Genomic DNA, 18,239 nt, shown 5'->3' on the forward strand with positions numbered 1-18,239 from the left:
AAAAGGTTAACTAAGCGGGCAGCTTTGCATATCCAAACATATTTATTGCAAATTTTACTAGCTCAACTAAAATGTGCTTTTACGCTTAGGGAGTTGTTTGACCTGTCTCTAAATAGATTAACTAAAAATAACAAGTTTTTTTTTAACTGAAAGTAAGGAGCAACATTAAAACTTAAAACGAACAGAAATTATTCCGTATATGAAAGGGGTTGTCCCCTCCTCAACGCCTTGCTCTTTACGCTAAAGTTTTTTTTATTGTTATGAAAAATAAAGTTTTAAGACAGAGTCAAACTTTAGTGTAAAGAGCGAGGCGTTGAGGAGGGGACAGCCCCTTTCATATATGGAATAATTTCTGTTCGTTTTAAGTTTTAATGTCGCTCCTTACTTTCAGTTAAAAAAAACTTGATTTTTTTAGTTAATTTGTGAACGTTTTTGAATTAATGCAGCTTTGATTTTGGCTCACCGTACATGAATAATTAAAACGAAATTCGCATATTAATTTTCCTTTTTTTGGCTAATTGTCTTTCTCGAAATTTTGTTCTGACGTAACTTACGAATTCACTGACGCAGCAAAGTTCTATATTTGTATGTTTTTATTACGTATATTAGGGAGTTCGCCTCCCTAATCAATACCTCACTCTTTACGCTAAAGTTCGAATTTTGTTCGAATCACAAACCCCTGAATCACAAAGGCCGTTTAATTAGAATAGATAGTTCTTTTCAAAGTACTAAAAAAAACTTTAGCGTAAAGAGCGAGGTATTGACTAGGGGACGAACCCCCTCATATACGTGATTATTTCTGGTCGTTTTAAGTTTTAATGTTGATCCTTACTTTCAGTTGAAAAAAACTTGTTTTTTTATATAATTTCTGATCGTTTTTAATGCTGGGAAATCTGGCGCCCCCCTCATAGAAATGTCCCTCCCACACGGAAATATCCCCCCCCCGTAACCCCCTACTCTGACCCGGACCCCCCACTCCAAAAAAATTCCTCCTGGAAAAGCGTTTACATTTCCCGATTACCAATACTGTATGAAAGCAATGGGCAAAGCTTATGGCTTACAGCCCTTCCCCTAGGAACAGTGGGGGATTCAATCATCCTCAAATACATATTAAACAGATTTTCGACTATACTGAACAAAATGGTTATCTCAAAATTTTGATTGTGTGACTTCGAGAGAAAAATGACCGTAAGAGGGGGCCCGATTATCGAACAATTTTTTTGGTCGCTTTAGATTGATATTAGAAAATTTTATATCCGTTCGACTGATCCCTTTCTTGATATTTTAGGACTATTGAATCAATATAATCACTCCAGGGAAAAACAAAAAAAATACAAAAAACAAAGAAAACCAACAAATAAACACGTCCTCCGTGATCTTTCTTCTGGCAAAAAATACAAAATTCCACATTTTTAAAGATAGAGGCTTGAAACCTCTATAGTAGGGTTCTCTGATACGCTGAATCTGATGGTGTGATTTTCATTGGCTTTGACTATGACTTTTAGGGGTTGTTCCCCCCTTTTTTCGAAAATAAGGCAAATCTTCTCAGGCGCGTAACTTTGACTAAACTCAGGGGTATGACTAAACTTGATGATAATTGTATATTTGAAATCAACATAAAAATCCGATTCTTTTTATGTATCTAATGGTATCAAAATTCCGTTTTTTAGAGTTTCGGTTACTATTGAGCCGGGTCACTCCTTACTTACAGTTCGCTACCACGAACTGTTTGAAAAGCCACTCATTACTTAGAAATGAATCAAAATTTCAAAAAGATCATTTCTTGTGTAGGTACGATAAATGGTATTCTTAGCTTAGTTTGTTTTCATTTCAAAAATTTTGGGAAGAATTACCTAAATTCTTCTACAGAACTGTTTTCATTTGTCTTTTTTCTTTTTTGGATGCACAATCTTACGTATGGAGAAAACATTACGGTGGAATTGTTAAGTAAATAATTTGAATATGTAGGCCTAAGTATAACAATAAGTAATCCTTCTTTTAATATACAACTTTGAGTGGTTCCAACACCACATGCCTACACTTCTCCAACTACTAAATGGCAAGGGGTTGGGGTCAGGGGCGTAATTTGCTCTGAGGCAGAGGGGGTAACTGCACCTCCTAGACCTCAGTTTTTCCCCAGACCCCATTTTACACCCCTCCACCCAGCTGAAATTTAGTTTCTCCAAAAATGTTGCCAAAACTAAGATAAGCCTGCATAATTCAAGCAACCACTGAAAAAGGTCAGTTTTCTTTAGTACATCTTTACCTTTTTTATTGCTAGATGGCTCGTTTTTCAGTTTTCTCTGTCATTTTTACTTGATTTGGGAAAATTGGCTCAAACTTTGACTCCCTTTTACTTTAATTGCGTAGCCTATTAAGGAGGTTCGGAGGAGGAAGATACGAGAAATGTTCTAGCAAACCTCCAGTTAAGGGTATTGGGCCACATTTATTACAATGATGATATTGTTTTATACTTCCAAGCTTTTCTACTTAAAAAGTGACACCAAAAGTGTTATTTTTAGTGCTATATCACATTTACGAGTGGTAGAATTGATAAAAATCAGGTAGATACGAGCAGTAGCTTTCAAATGAACCATTAAACGTCACTCTAAAAGGTTCTGGTAGCCCACTAGCCCCAGTTTTTCCACTTATGGCACCAACAGTGAAGTTTTTAGTGCCATTTGGAACTTGCCGATGGTGGAATTTATAGGAAGGACGTAGATATGAGCAATATCTTTTATACGAGCTATTAAAAATCTGTCTAAGATACCTGCGATACTATTACACGCAATAACAATACGCACATACCGATACGTGTGATATCGATATGTCCGATACCAATGCAGCGTACAGCCCTTTCACCAAGGACTATGGAGGGTTATATCATCACCAAAACCATAGATACTGGACCTTGAAATTATGTTTAACAAAATGGTTAAGATAAAAATCTCAAAAATTTTTGACTGAATGTCTTTGGGGGGATGAGGCCGTGCGGGAGGGGGGCTAGTTGCCCTCCAATCTTTTTGGTTACTTAAAAAGGGCGCTAGCAAACTCAATTTCCATTCGGATGAGATATTACATAAAGTTTTTGATTGTTTTAAAAAACAAAGTTGTGTGACTGAGTCAAACTTAAGCGTAAAGAGCGAGGCGTTGAGAAGGGGACAGCCCCATTCATACACGAAATAATTTTTGCTCGTTTTAAGTTTTAATGTTGCTCCTTACTTTCAGTTAAAAAAACTTGTTTTTTTTTAATTTCTGAACTTTTTGAATTAATGCTGCTTTGATTTTGGCTCGCTGTACATGAACAACTAGAATGAAATTTGCATATTAATTTTACTTGTTTTGGCTAAATGGCTTTCTCGATATTTTGTTCTGACGTAACTTACGAATTAACTTTCGTAACGAACTTCAAAATTTGTGTGTTTTTATTACGTATATTAGGGAGTTTACCCCTAGTCAATACTTCCACTCTTTACGCTAAAGTTCGAATTTTGTTCGAATTACAAACCCCTGAATCCCAAAGGCCGGTTAATTAGAATAGATAGCTCTTTTGAAAGTGCTAAAAAAAATTAGCGTGAAGGGCAAGGTATTGACTAGGGGCGAACCCCCTCATATACGTAATAATTTCTGTTTGTTTTAAGTTTTAATGTTGCTCCTTACTTTCAGTTGAAGAAACTTGTTTTTTTTATTTAATTTCTGATCGTTTATTTTAAATAATGCTGGGAAATCCGGCACCCCCTTCATAGTAATGTCCCTTCCCCCAAGGAAACTTCCTGCATGGAAAGATTCTTCCCCGTAACCCCCTCCTCCAACCTCCCCCCACCAGAAAAAAAATCCCTCCTGAAACGTCTGTATACTTCCCATTAACCAATACTATATGTAAACAATAGGCAAAGTTCATAACTTGCAGCCCTTCCCCCGGGAACTGTGGGGGATCAAGTCATCCTCAAAATTTTGATTGGGTGACTTGGGGAAAAAATGGACGTGGGAGGGGGCCAAGTTGCCCTCCAATTTTTTTTGTCATTTAAAAAGGACACTAGAATTTTTGGTTTCCGTTCGAATGAGCCTTCTCATGATATTCTCTTTCTTCTTGCAAAAATACAAAATTCCACATTTTTTTAGATAGGAACTTGAAACTTCTATGGTAGGGTTCTCTGATGCGCTGAATCTGCTGGTGTGATTTTCATTAAAGTTCTATGATTTTTAGGGGTTGTTTCCCCCTTTTTTCGAAAATAAGACAAATTTTCTCTGGCGCGTAACTTAGGATGGATAAGATTAAAATTATTGAAACTTGTAAATTTGCAATCGGAATGAAACTATTGATTCTTTTGATGTACCTATTGGTATCAAAATTCTGTCTTTTAGAGTTTTGGTTACTATTGAGCCGGGTCGCTCCTTACTTACAGTTCGTTACCACGAACTAGTTTGACATCGGTTAAATTTTCCTACAAATATGTGCCATCTTAACAATTGGTAAAAATCACGAGTAAACAATATTGTTGGATAGAAAATATCCGGTGCAGACAAAAAAGCTTAACTCATTATAAAACATTAGCTGCAAAATTGTATTTTTTTATGTAAGGTTCATTCACTTAGTGTATTATACAAGAAAGCGTATGTAACAAGCGCCAAATATATATAGCCTATATGTTTGCGTTCCTGAATTCGTTATACTAACTCAAGTCAAAATTAAGTAGCCTACTCTAGTTCTTCCAACAAAAAGGTCTAATTTTGCTCTTTAGGGCTATGGAGTGTCCTTTCTAAAGCACATAAATATAGTAGGAAGCATGTTTTTCTAAGTAGCCAAAATAGGCACAGTTTATGAAAAGGACGAAAAAGAAAAAAGGAAACTTTCTATTTTCATATTTACAGGGGCGGATCGAGGAGGTAGTTATTTGGGCACCCTTCCCCCCTTAAGGTTGAAAGTCGCACTGATTACATCAAAAAGGAGAGAGATACCAATGGGAGAGAACTCTTTTCGTTGATGCACCCCCAAACATTAGCCCTGTTTTTTTTCACTCATCAATGTGCTAAGATCTTACATCTTTTGTCAGAAAACGCTTAAAAGTGAAATCTTTGAACAAAGATCTTACATCCTTGGTCGTTTTTGTGCAAATGTTTTTCATCATTCTGCTCTGCTCAGCGGTCTGAGAACAATGATGAGTAGATCATCAAAGTTCTCTCATCATTGTTCTATATGGCAGAAAGATGGCGTCTTTCACGTATTTTGCTAACATCACCGAGCTGTAAGATCTTATAACGAAGATGAGTTGAAAAACCGATAAACTTTGCAGAAAGATGAAAGATCTTAGCTGTAAGATCTTAGTGTTAAAAAACGGCCCTATTAATTCTGTATCCGTCCCTGCGCACTGACAGTGTTTTTCACTTGTTCAAATATTTTATTACTCACTAGCATTTTGGTCCATTTGGCTAAAATTTTTGTTTGTGACAGAAAACGATACTTTGCTATGCAATATCTTTCTTGACTTAAAACAAAGCTGATGATTTTTTTTTTCTGTTCCAGTAAGCCCCCTCATGACTACCTACAACCAGCGGTTCGGTATGATCACGCGCAGGGAGAAAAAAAAAAAAATAGGATACACAACAGTGTCAACAGTTATGCTACCCAGACTAAACTGTGATAGTCTGATTATTTTCGGTTTTCAAGATTGGGAGCTTCAAAGGTTCCACTGATATTTTGTCCAGTTAACTTCCCGTAAAATTAAAACATTAACAATCTATGATACCCAAAGACAGGAACACCTTCAAAGGAAAGCTATATTTTTCTTAAGTTGTTTGGTGCCATATGTTTTATCTATTGTTTGCTGATTCCCCAGAGGTGGTTTTAGGGGAAACAAGAGGGAACAATTGCCACTAGTGCAGAAATTTTGGGGTCGCAAAATTTCAAATATATAATCTAACGGTTATAATCATTTTGTAATTTTGAAATCTTATTTTTATTAAAATTAATTAGAGGGCGCAGTTAATAAATAAATTAATTAATAAGTTACTAATTAATAAAATAAAAATAATTTATAAATAATAATTTTAAAAACAATTAAATTAAAATAGTTAATACTAATTAAACTATGAAATAATTTAAATAAGAAATTAAAAAATGAATTATTAATTAATAAATTGAAAATTATTGTTTTACTAAATGACAATTTTTTTATAATTTGGCCGGAAAATTTGGTGAGTGAAAAGAGGGGGGAGGGGGGCTAATCAAGATTTTACCCCGGGCACAAGAGAAGAAAGAATCACCACTGTGACCCCCCCCCCCCCAATGCGTTTCTTTTTTAATTTTGTGCCAAGTACTACTAACATAACTGCAAATGGAGGTTTTTTTTATTAAAATTTGAATTCCCGATTTTTTTATGAGTTTTAAGACAGCCTATATATGGTTGTATTAGTTTCCAGTTAACAATTCAAACAATCAAGATTAATTTTCCATGTCCTAAGTAGCCTAGGTACTATCCCATTATGCGGGCCTCTCTAAAAAGTAAAGTTTGGTTAATGCTAATGAAATAAAATAAAATAGGATGAATATATAATAGTTCAGAAAAGAATTGGGGCTATATATTTGCACATTAGGGGGTGGGGGATGGGGAATAAAGCATTGCATATATTAAATACGTAACCTAACCTAACCTAGGTACCTTCCCCCCCCTAAACCCCAAAAAAACAACAGTTTAACATTGTATACGCAATGAAAACCGTGCTATCATTGCCTACTCTATAACAGTTAACACGTCAAAAACGGGTTTTATCATTGCATAGTCTATAGTGATTAACCCGAGAGGCCCACGTAATGGGATAGTACCGTAGCCTACATTAAGGCCTTTAAATTTTATATATCCCTAGCTATCATTTGTTTCTCTGAGACATCCAAACTATTTGTTTCTTAATATAAAAATAAAGAAACAACCAGGCGTTGAATGGGGGTACCTGAAAATATTGACCTTCTAAAAGAACTTAATTAGGGTAAAATAACTTTTTCTTAAAAAAAATACGGGTTTTTATCACGATAATTTTGTTTATCCAACCTTAAGGTACGATTGAAAAAATTAATAAAATCCTAGTTGAAAATCTTTTTCTCTTTTACGAAAATCTTAAGAGTCCTTGAATATCTTGTATTAGCGAGGGACTTCCTACTTTCCGCCTACCCGTAATACACCTTGGAGCACCAAGTGTGCAGAAGAGTTCTGCCGCGCGTGGTACAGTTCCACAACGGGTTTTATAGTTCCAGCATGCATACCACAGTCCAGGGTTGCCACCGTCAGTAGGATTTTACTAGATATAGTAAAAAAAAAACTAGTAAATTTAGAGGATCTAGTAAATGTCCCGAAATCTAGTAAAAAGTCATGACTTATAGTAAACAAAACTTTTTTTTTATTTTCAATGAATTCAGGGAAAAAAATTATCGTAAATATATGACAATTTACAATTTTTGCTTTTCTGTCTCTTAAGAGACAGACAAGCAGTCACCTATTTTCATAAACAGACACTTTACTTCCGGCATCTAAAGGTCGACAAAATTATCTTTCTGTGTATCAAATCTTACCAACTAAAAATTAAGCTGTAATGACACTTGGATTTCTGATGATTGGGAATCTATTGGAATCAAAACAAAAACCACCCAAGGTGATTAGGTGAATCTCCTCAGTCTGAAAATTATTATTGAGGAACAAGGAGCCTGCAGAGAGAAATTGAAAGCAAGTAGAAAAGTAATATTATATATATATATATATATATATATATATACGTGTTAGTTATCACTCCATAATATGCTAAAAAAATGTAATTATCAAACTTTGAAAGCAGTAAAAGTTATCTTTTTTTCAGACTTTCAGAAAATTATTAATTTTACTTGTAGATAGATAGTATATCATCGTTTCATCATAGAGTAGAACTAAGATAAATACTGCTATGTGTGGATTAGGGCGATAGCCGTTTAGGAACTTTCAAATGATTTAAGGTTTGGATATATGATATAGATTTGATACATTAATAAATATTTATTATTGTCAAATATTAAATAGTTGTTCCATTGTTTATATTTGAGTCTCTAAACTAAAAGGGCTCCTGACCTCTGTTTTAGGTGATTGCTGCGAACTTAAGTGCTTCTTCTCTTCTGAATGATATGACCGTTGGTTTCAGTCTGCGCAGGGGCGGATCCAGGATTTTTTTAGGGGGTGGGGGCGCAAAATAGGTTGATCCACAAAAAAATTAGGGGGGAGGGGGGCAAAATAGGTTGATCCAACAAACTGCATTATGAGCAAGTTTAATCAACGCAAACTTGAGTTTGCGTTAATTAAACGGAAGAAAACGGAGGAAAACGATTCTCCGTCACGTTGCACAGTTGGACCTTGAAAATCCGTGCAACTTTGGAAGCTGTGTCCCTTTTTAAAGACGCTGCTGGAAATGAACTGTTTCCATACTTGCCAAAGCTCTTTCTGACTCTCTGCAGCTTGCCTCATTCAAGCGCTGGAGCAGAGAGACAGTTCTCGATTTTGTCCGTCATAAAAACCAAAAATCGGAATAAGCTAAATATCTCGACTGTTTCGGCCCCTATGAAACAAAAGCAACTTGTCCTCAGGTCGTCAAGTAGAGTCCATGACAGGGTGATCCCCAGCGATTTGACTCGGGCTACCAAGAAATGGAAACAGGTGGATCCCTTGAGTAAGAATTTGACACTAATCGATGCTTTAAATTCGGATGAGGGCGAGTAAAGCCTTTTAAGTGCGACTTTTTTAATTATGACTACATGTTTTTCTTTTTACTGTTATATAAGTTTTCTTTTTCTTGACAGCCCTAGTCCAATTTGAGGTGTACTTTTTAACTTACATAATTTTACAACTAAACCGGTAGCCGATTACGTCGTTTCTGTTTTGAAGTGATATAGATTAAATTGATTTTTGATTCCCTAGAATACGAACGAGAAAGAATCCAGAAAAAATCAGTTAAAAAAAAAATCATAAATTAATTGCTTTAAAATCTGCCAGACATCTTTGTAAGCAGCTTATCCCGAATTTAAAGACCAGCCCAATTAGTGTTTTAAAACTGGAAAATTTCCTCCTAAAAATGTAAAATTGAAGGGTTTAGATTTCAAACCTAAAAATGGAAACTGGGGGACAAATTTCAAAAGCCGTCACTTTCAAACACACCTCAGATACTTAGCACTTCATCGCCTGAATTGCCTCGTGATGAGTTGCAGCTGTCTGTCTTCGTTAATTGTTTTTTACTTTTTCAATATACATAAATTTTATGACCGGAAGACTATCGGTAAATTTAAAGCCGGGCTTTAAAAGCAGGACTTCCTCAATCAAAGTTTTCAAACTATTGTTTGACGTGTTTTATACACTACTTCGGAATCAGGAAGAACATCTTGAAGCGTATCGCGATAATCCAAAAAAAGGATATTTTAACGTACAGGTTTCCAGTCTTTCCAATCATACTATGAAAACGAAAGAAAAGAGAAAAAAGATTATGAAAATCGTACTGATTATCCTCCTATAGTATAAATCGATGCTTGATGGTGCGCGTGCGGCTGGAGCCGCAAGCGCAATTTGTTTTTTTTTAGCATTTAGTAAAAACAAATGCGATCTAGTAAATTTTTCCTCTCAGATTTAGTAAATTCTTCCAGGCCAGGGTGGCAACCCTGCCACAGTCTCCACAGGGGTTGGCACATTTTCGCCACGCTTGAGACGCTCCACCTGGTGTATGTGATTTCTGAAAGTCAGGGCCCTAAATGAATGATAGATCCTTATAGGCTAGCCTAGACAATCACAAAACCAGTGTGATTTCCAGGCATTAAGTGAGGGGGAGGGGTTAGGATCCAGTTAAGAATAGAATCACCTGTGAAGTCATGGTCAAACATATGCCCTGAATTGTATACATGTAATACATTTTCCATCGTTTCGAAGAGACCATTAAATCAATTCGAAGAAAAGAAAAACGTATGAAAAATTCAGCACATATGTACAATTCAGGGTTTATATTTGACCGTTAGAGGGGGGGGGGGTAAAGTAAATTTGCTAGGATGAGTGGTATATTTGAATGAATTAAGATGAAGTTCTGATTTTAAAGGTGTGTGTGGGGGGGGGGGGGTAAATTTGGAGCCAAATTTCCCAAAACAATTGAAAATGACAGTTAAAACTGAAAAATGAGCCGTTTAGTACCATAAAGGTACTATTTAGTACTATAAAAGTACTATAAAGGTGCTTTATATTACTATAAAGGTAAATATAAAATAAAGAAAACTGACCCGCTTCTGTTGACAGCCTACTAGAACTATGCAGGCTTATCTTAGTTTCAACAGGATTTTTGAAGAAACAAAATTTCAGTTGGGGGGGGGGAGTAAACTGGGGTCGCGGAGGAGGCATACTGAGATCAGGGGGGCAGTTGCCCCCCTGCCCCAAAGCAAATTACGCCCCTGTATCTTAGCTATCTCAATAATCAGTGAATTGAAAAATTTACTCTGAAATGAAGGAAATGGAAATTTCCTTAGCATAATAAAGCGAGAATTAGGTAATAATGTAAGATAGTAAGAATTTTGTTATTATAGCGTTTAGTTCAGAAGAGGGTATTAACAAGTCGGTAAATTTCCAGTTTACAACATAATTTAGTTAGGATGAAAGTGAATATGTCATTTGATATCTTTTTTAATGCTCTTTCATAATTTAATAATTACTTTTGGGGTAAATTACATTGTGAGCCCTTAAAAGGCCAATAGGTCTCAAAACAGACCATAGTTTACAAAAGTTTAATAAGATGTTTCTAAAAAAAACTGGCTAGTGAGAAAAAAATTCCTTTGTAGCTAATTTCGGAATAATACTTAAGTACTTGCAAGGCCGTACCCAGGATTTTTTTTTTCGGAGGGGGGTTTTACTCAAAGGTTTTTTTTTCGGAGGAGGGGGGGGGGTTACACAAAAAATCCTGAAAAACGCATACAAATTTGTTTATATCCATTTTTGTTACGTTTTTACGAGCCAAACAAACATTTCGGAGGGAGGGGGTTCAAACCACCCCCCCCCCTCAAGGTACGGCCTTGGGTACTTGTTTGCAATCCAGTAAACATGCAAAATGTGAAGTTTGGTTAATGCTAATGAAATAAAACAAAATAGGATGAAAATATAATAGTTTAGAAACAGGTTTGGGCTATAAATTTGCACATTAGGAGGGGGGGGGTAAAGCGTAGCATATATTAGATATGTAACCTAACCTAAGCTAGGTAGGCTACTTTTTTTGCCCCTTCAACCCCAAGAAACTAAAGATTAAATAATTTCCATGAAATGAACAAACAACTCACTAGCTTGCGGAAACCCGGTTTTGAATAGCATCTTAGACATTCTATATGCGTTTCTTTTTGCGTGTTTACTGGATTGCATACAAGTACCAATAATTATTATTTTCCTTGGTCTTTGTATTAAAATGTTAGGCTGAAAACAATTATGCAGGATTTTTTTAAAGAGCTAAAACCAAAAAAAATGACGCCAGTTTTGCTGTGACGTCAATTTGAGAGGTTTCAGTCACTTTTTGAATTTCTAGAATTTTGTTTTCAAGATAACATTAAGACAAAGGGAAATAATCATTACCATTTCCTGAATCAGCTACAAATGACAATTTTCCTCACTAGAAAGTTTTTATTTAGGAAAACATATTTATATGGGCCTGCTATGGACTGTTTCACCTATAGGGGCCCCCTTAAGAGCTCAAAATGTAATTTCCCACAGAAGCAATTAGGCTATTGGATCATGAATGAGATAAAAAACATCAAGTGATATATTCATTTCCAGGTAAACATTTACCAAATCATATTATTGAGTAGGCTAACAACTAAAGTGAATATAGCCTACCATTCGAATTTTAGCTCCCCCCCCCCGATCTGTGCCAATTCAGGGTATATATTTCTACATTTGGGGGGGGGGGTAAATTTTATTTCTGATGTAAATGGGAGGTAATTTTAAACTTTAACCCCCCCCCCCAAATACTCATTTTCATCCTAGCTAAGTTAGGCCTATTTTGAAAACTGCAAATTTACCAACAGCTCTGTTAGCTCGCGAAGGTGTCTCCACCCTTTCCCTGCTGAAATAAATTTCTGCATAACCTAGCCCAAGTACCTGACCCTCATTAGGCTAGCATTTTAATAAAACTAGGCTAGACTGATTTTAATTGCTGGGCTATTTTGTTCAATCTAATCATAGCTAGAAAAGGGTGCCCTCAGACTATGCTCCCATCTGGAGTAAGCAGCAAAATTTTCTCAAGATTCAGGGTTGGGTGATACAAAGGCTTTAAGAAAAGTAGGCTACCACCATTTCCCACTTATCTGGCTAGAGCTTTTATTTAGACTATTTGCTGCCTTTTAAAGGAGCCCTACCATATCATCCTTGCAGAAATTCAACAACCTTAGAGAATCTCACCCCTTCACATGTAGCCAGGGCTACAATTTTTTCATAGACTATATTTGTCAGGCGTTCGATTTATTTCTTATCATACAACATTTTCAACCGAATCTAAAGTAAGGGCCTCATCCCCAGCCAAGTATAAGAAATTAAATAACATCCAAAACAATTTAAGCCTAAAATACAAACTCACCCTTCAGTTGTTATGCTAAAAACTTGTTTTCTCTTCAAACTTCGACTTAAGACTGGATTGAAAAATTCTTAAGTTTCTTTAAAATCTATCCATTCATATGACGAATCCTCAGAGGAGTTGAAAAAATTGCACTAGTCAATGCAGTATCAAACTGTAACAAAATAATATGATCCCAATTTGACAAAGCTTTGGAATAGTTTTGACACTGATAAGATAAAGGTATTGCGATCTTCATAACTGTGATTAATTGCATTATGAACTATCATTTTTTTTTTATATAAAAATGAAGTAAGCCATTGGCAGGCATGGTTGTGGTTTTTTAGGGAGGGAAGGGGGTAAGTTTTAGAAAATGTGAATTGTGCATAAAATTTAGATAGTTCTTGAAATAAATAGTAAAATTCTTGGAAAAAGGGGGATAGGATACGAAATCCACCCTGCCAAAAAAAATTGGTTGGAGTTGAGTCTATTGTTCAAAACAATCAATCGAGCAAAAAAAAAAATCAGATTTTAAGAATCCACATAATTGATTAAAGATAAATAAAATAGTTTCGAATTGACAATAACGCCAATTGAAGGGAAAGGGCAGGGGAGGCATTTACCCCGTCCCCCCTAGATTTTGAAAAATTCCTTTTAAGCATATGTTATCTAAAATGTCGGTACTTCCGTGTTCTAGTGACCACACCAAAGAAGTGAAGTTAGGTTAATCAAACTGAAATTTACCAAAATATGATGAAAATATAATACTTTAGTTACAAAATAATTGAAACTACAATAGAGAATTATGGAAAGCAGGAGGCCCAGAACACATTATATTAAAAATTTAAGCTAACTACCTCTATATATTAAACATTTAGTTAAAATATACCTGCATAGATACCGTTTATCTCGGTTAGGCTAAGCTGATTATCGCCGACTGGACACGGAAAATCGCTTTAATTACAATCCAAGAACAAAGTGTGGTCGCTATAACACGTAAGTACCAAAATATGTTTTTTGAAATGTCTATTGAAAAACTAAAAAAAAAAAAAAAAAAATGAAAAGATGCCCTTCCCCTTAGATTTGAAAAATGAATTTTAACCCTGAACCCTCTTTGAGTTTTCCTGAATTGACGCCACTAGGAGTTGAACCTTTCGGGTCAAATGACCAGTCGTGCAAACTAAAAGGTCATGAAATTCAGGTCCGTTAAAATCGTAAAAACGCGAGCTTTAGGAGGATTGGGCCATTAAGCCCCCAGCATACATCGAAGTCTGGTACTTTCTTTCAGAGGCTAAACTACGGAATAACTCCGTCTTTTCTAAAGGAGACCCTAGACGGTCAAACATTTTGATCAAAAGCTTCCGTCAATCGATTGACTCAAGCATGATTGACCTTCTAGGAACCTGTTTGATGCTTGAGTCAAACGTTGACGGTGATTGATAAAAAGTTTGAACGAATCAACCATTTTGATAAAAAAACAATGTGTTAGATAAGCTTTTGGTCAAAAGTGCCCTTCCCCTTAGATTTGAAAAATGAATTTTAACCCTGAACCCTCTTTGAGTTTTCCTGAATTGACGCCACTAGGAGTTGAACCTTTCGGGTCAAATGACCAGTCGTGCAAACTAAAAGGTCATGAAATTCAGGCCCGCCAAAATCGTAAAAACGCGAGCTTTAGGGGGATTGGGCCATTAAGCCCCCAGCATACATCGAAGTCTGTTACTTTCTTTCAGAGGCTAAACTACGGAATAACTCCGTCTTTTCTAAAGGAGACCCTAGACGGTCAAACATTTTGATCAAAAGCTTCCATCAATCGATTGACTCAAGCATGATTGACCTTCTAGGAACCTGTTTGATGCTTGAGTCAAACGTTGACGGTGATTGATAAAAAGTTTGAACGAATCAACCATTTTGATAAAAAAACAATGTGTTAGATAAGCTTTGGTCACGATTGAAGGGTCGATTGAAGGTTGATAAAGCACATGTCACTCGATTGATGGAAACTTTAATAAAAATTAAGCCCGAGCATACATCGAAGTCTGTTACTTTCTTTCTGAGGCTAAACTACGGAATAACTCCGTATTTTCTAAAGGAGGTCCTAGAAGGTCAATCGTTTTGATCAAAAGCTTCCGTCAATCGATTGACTGAAGCATGATTGACCGCCTAGGAGCCTGTTTGACGCTTGAGTCAAGGGTTGACGGTGACTGATAGAAAGTTCGAATGACTCAATCATTTTAATCAAAAGCGATGTGTTAGATTAGCTTTGGTCACGATTGAAGGGTCGATTGAAGGTTGATGAAAGCACACGTCAATCGATTGACGGAAACTTTTGATCTAAATGATTGACCTCTAGGGCCTCCTTAAGGAGGATTATTTGAAAAAAAACTACGTTTTGTAAAGAGTTACAGGGGGTGAGTTACAAGGTCGAACCTCAAAACGTACAGGGATTAGGAGGCACAGTTGGGGGGCTACCACCCCCCAAACCCCCCCGCTTTCGCAGCCTTTAAATATATAAAAAAATTTCTTTAAACTGAAAGTAAGGAGCGACATTAAAACTTAAAACGAACAGAAATTATTCCGTATATGAAAGAGGCTGTGCCCTCCTCAACGCCTCGCTCTTTACGCTAAAGTTTGACTTTCTCACAACTCTTTTTTTAAACAATAAAAACTTTAGCGTAAAGAGCGAGGCGTTGAGGAGGGCACAGCCTCTTTCATATACGGAATAATTTCTGTTCTTTTTAAGTTTTAATGTCGCTCCTTACTTTCAGTTTAAAGAAATTTTTTTTTATATTTAAAGGCTGCGAAAGCGGGGGTTTGGGGGTGGTAGCCCCCCAACTGTGCCTCCTAATCCCTGTACGTTTTAAGGTTCGACCTTGTAACTCAGCCTCTTTAACTCTTTAGAAAACGTAGTTTTTTTCAAATAATTTCTGCACGTTTTTGTACAGTTTATTACTTATTATTGCTTGACTAACTGTTAGCTGATCGTGTCAGGAGTTAAAGTTGGGGGGCTGCCGCCCCCAAACCCCCCGCTCTTGAACATTCTTGTGTTAAGGCTTTTAATTCCTGAATACTCAAATCACGTCGTACAGGGTGCCTCCTAATCCCTGTACGTTTTAAGGTTCGAACTTGTGACTCAGCCTCTTTAACAGCCCCCCAACTGTGCCTCCTAATCCCTGTACGTTTTAAGGGTCGACCTTGTAACTCAGCCTCTTTAACTCTTTAGAAAACGTAATTTTTTTCAAATAATTTAAAAAAGAAACTGAGTTTCTTTTCAAAGTATATAAAAAAGTTGCTCTGATGGTGAATCGAACCCGAGTTTTCCGCCTGAAAGTCTGAAGTCTCAGCCGCTGGACTATACAAACACAATAGTAATTGTTGTTTAGCAAATAGAAGGTATTTTCGACGCAAGCAAATTCCCAAAAATCTTGATATGTGGTTTTTGGAAAACAGGGAAGGAGTGATCAGATTGAGCTGAAATTTCGACGATAAGCTCCCAGGCCCCAGGAAAGCTTATCCTCTAAATTTCAGCCCGATCAGACAACGTTAAAGGGGGGGTTGTGGAGGGAAAAATTAACATGGGCTAATATAGGAAAACGAGGTTTTTCGTAAATGTAAATTTGGGGGATAATTTTTTCGGTCTGAAAATATCAAAAGGCCCTAACAGGTCGAATTCTGCTTCGAATGAGTCCTCATTCAACCGGATCCGGTGCCAACTGTGGCCTGTCGGCGTGGCTAAGAAAAAAAAAAGAAATGAAATATAAGTGGCTATATTTGGTTTTTTGAAAACAGGGAAGAAGGGATTGGATTGAGCTGAAAATTTGAGGATAAGCTCCCAGGCCCTAGAAAAGCTTAACCTATAAATTTCAGCCCAATCGGACAACGTTAAAGGGGGGCTGTGGTGTGAGGAACCAAACTTCCGGCCCAGTTTACCCCATGAAGATAAAGTCGGAGGAGGATGAAATTTTGCAAGTTTCTTAGTTTGAGCTTGGGCTACAAAATGCAATTACCGCCGTCTCTCTGCGACCTCTAGGACCTGAAATCGCTTAACATTGTGGTGGGTCGCCTCTTTATAGAGGCACAAGTGTGCCTCCTTGATATACCAGAAAAGAGAATAATTTAATGAATTTCTCAAATTTTTAGGGAGGAAGCTGAAATTAAAAAACCCTCCGGTACTTCCTTGTTAGCTAGTACACACTCAAGAATTTGTATCTTGAACATGAGACAATAACCGGTTTTCACGGTCTTTATACTAGACAATTAGCTTCGGTTTGGTGGGAAAAAAACACTGTAGCTATATTTGAATTAAATATTTAGTTGGTATTTAAGTTAGGTTAGGTTAAGTATTTAATATAATGCGGTCTGGGCGGCCCCCTTTCCATAATTATTTTCTGTAGTTTCCATAATTTTGTTACTAAACTATTAGAAATTTTTGATCAAAATGATTGACCTTCTAGGGCTTCCTTAAGGAGGATATACCAGAAAAGAGAATAATTTAATGAATTTCTCAAATTTTTACGGAGGAGGCTGAAATTAAAAAACCCTCCGGTTCTTCCTTGTTAGCTAGTACACACTCAAGAATTTGTATCTTGAATAAGATACATTAACCGGTTTTCACGGCCCTTATACCAGACAATTAGCTTCGGCTCGGTGGGAAAAAGAATTGTAGGTATATTTTAACCAAATATTTAGTTGGTATTTTGATTGGGTTAGGTTATGTATTTAATATAAATTATTTTTATATTATATAAATTATTTCAGTTTTTTTACTTTAATGAATAAAAAATTCTCAAAACTTTGAGAAAGAAATATCAGTATATGCATATTAAACTGAAAATCTACGGTCATTTTTTTTTTTTTTTTTTTTGCAGGAAAGTGCAGGTTATGTTCTGTTCTTGAGAAGGTATGAGGGTTGTAAGCCCTACTCACGTTAATTTCTGGTGATTTTGAGTTGGACTCGGTTATTTATTGTAAATAATTAAAAAAATATTCCGAAAACGAATTTTTCTAAAGAAAAGTAAAGTGTGCTTTACTTGAAAGCACCAATGACTGCATCATTGGCGCTTTACCGAAAACTATATGTCTTGAACAGTCTTGAAAAGTACAAATAAAATCAAATTCAATGTTTGATACATAAGGCTATTAATTGTTGAACGATCATCTGTTCAAGATTTTATTTCACTACAATTTTATTTTCCTTTTCAATGCTGCAATAACTGGAAAAGAAAATATTTGTAAAATAATTCGTTTTCAGTGAAGCACCAATGACGTAGTAGGCTTTAGACTTTTACAGTTAGAGAAGGGGGCAGTATTCAAACTCTTCTTTGTAGTGAGTAGTAAGCTTGTATAAGATTTGACGGGGACATGGACGGGGACAAGGAAACCTACAAGCCTGAGGTATGGATATGTGTGCAGTTTCACGCCTACACACCTTACCACGGTCAGTCACCAACTACTACAGAAGAATACATGTCTTACCAGACGGGTTTCTGAGGCAACTTCCATTTTTTGGGGCCAATCAGAGAGAGATGAGGCTACTCCATATAAGGTAACTTGATTAGTAATTGGATTCAAATATAAGGGTTAATTTCATTGCAGTTCATATTAGTAGAAGAATTGAATTCAGAGACAAAACAGTTTATTTGAAAGCTTATTAGTTGAGGAAATGTGTA

The 18,239-nt window shown here is 36.1% G+C and overlaps 1 protein-coding gene across 1 annotated transcript in view; it reads right to left on the reverse strand.

Moving 5' to 3' along the window:
• LOC148942792 (maternal protein exuperantia-like) overlaps positions 1-12,754 on the reverse strand; it is a 28,536-nt gene extending 15,782 nt beyond the window's left edge. The window contains exon 1 of the mRNA XM_089102771.1: positions 12,598-12,754. The gene's annotated coding sequence lies outside the window, so the exon portion shown is untranslated. The remainder of the gene's footprint in view (positions 1-12,597) is intronic.
• Positions 12,755-18,239: the final 5,485 nt, after the last annotated feature.

The sequence above is a fragment of the Artemia sp. Qi Xiang Cuo genome, chromosome 16 (genome assembly GCF_049724085.1).
Source record: "Artemia sp. Qi Xiang Cuo chromosome 16, ASM4972408v1, whole genome shotgun sequence".
NCBI classification, from domain to species: Eukaryota; Metazoa; Arthropoda; class Branchiopoda; order Anostraca; family Artemiidae; genus Artemia; species Artemia sp. Qi Xiang Cuo.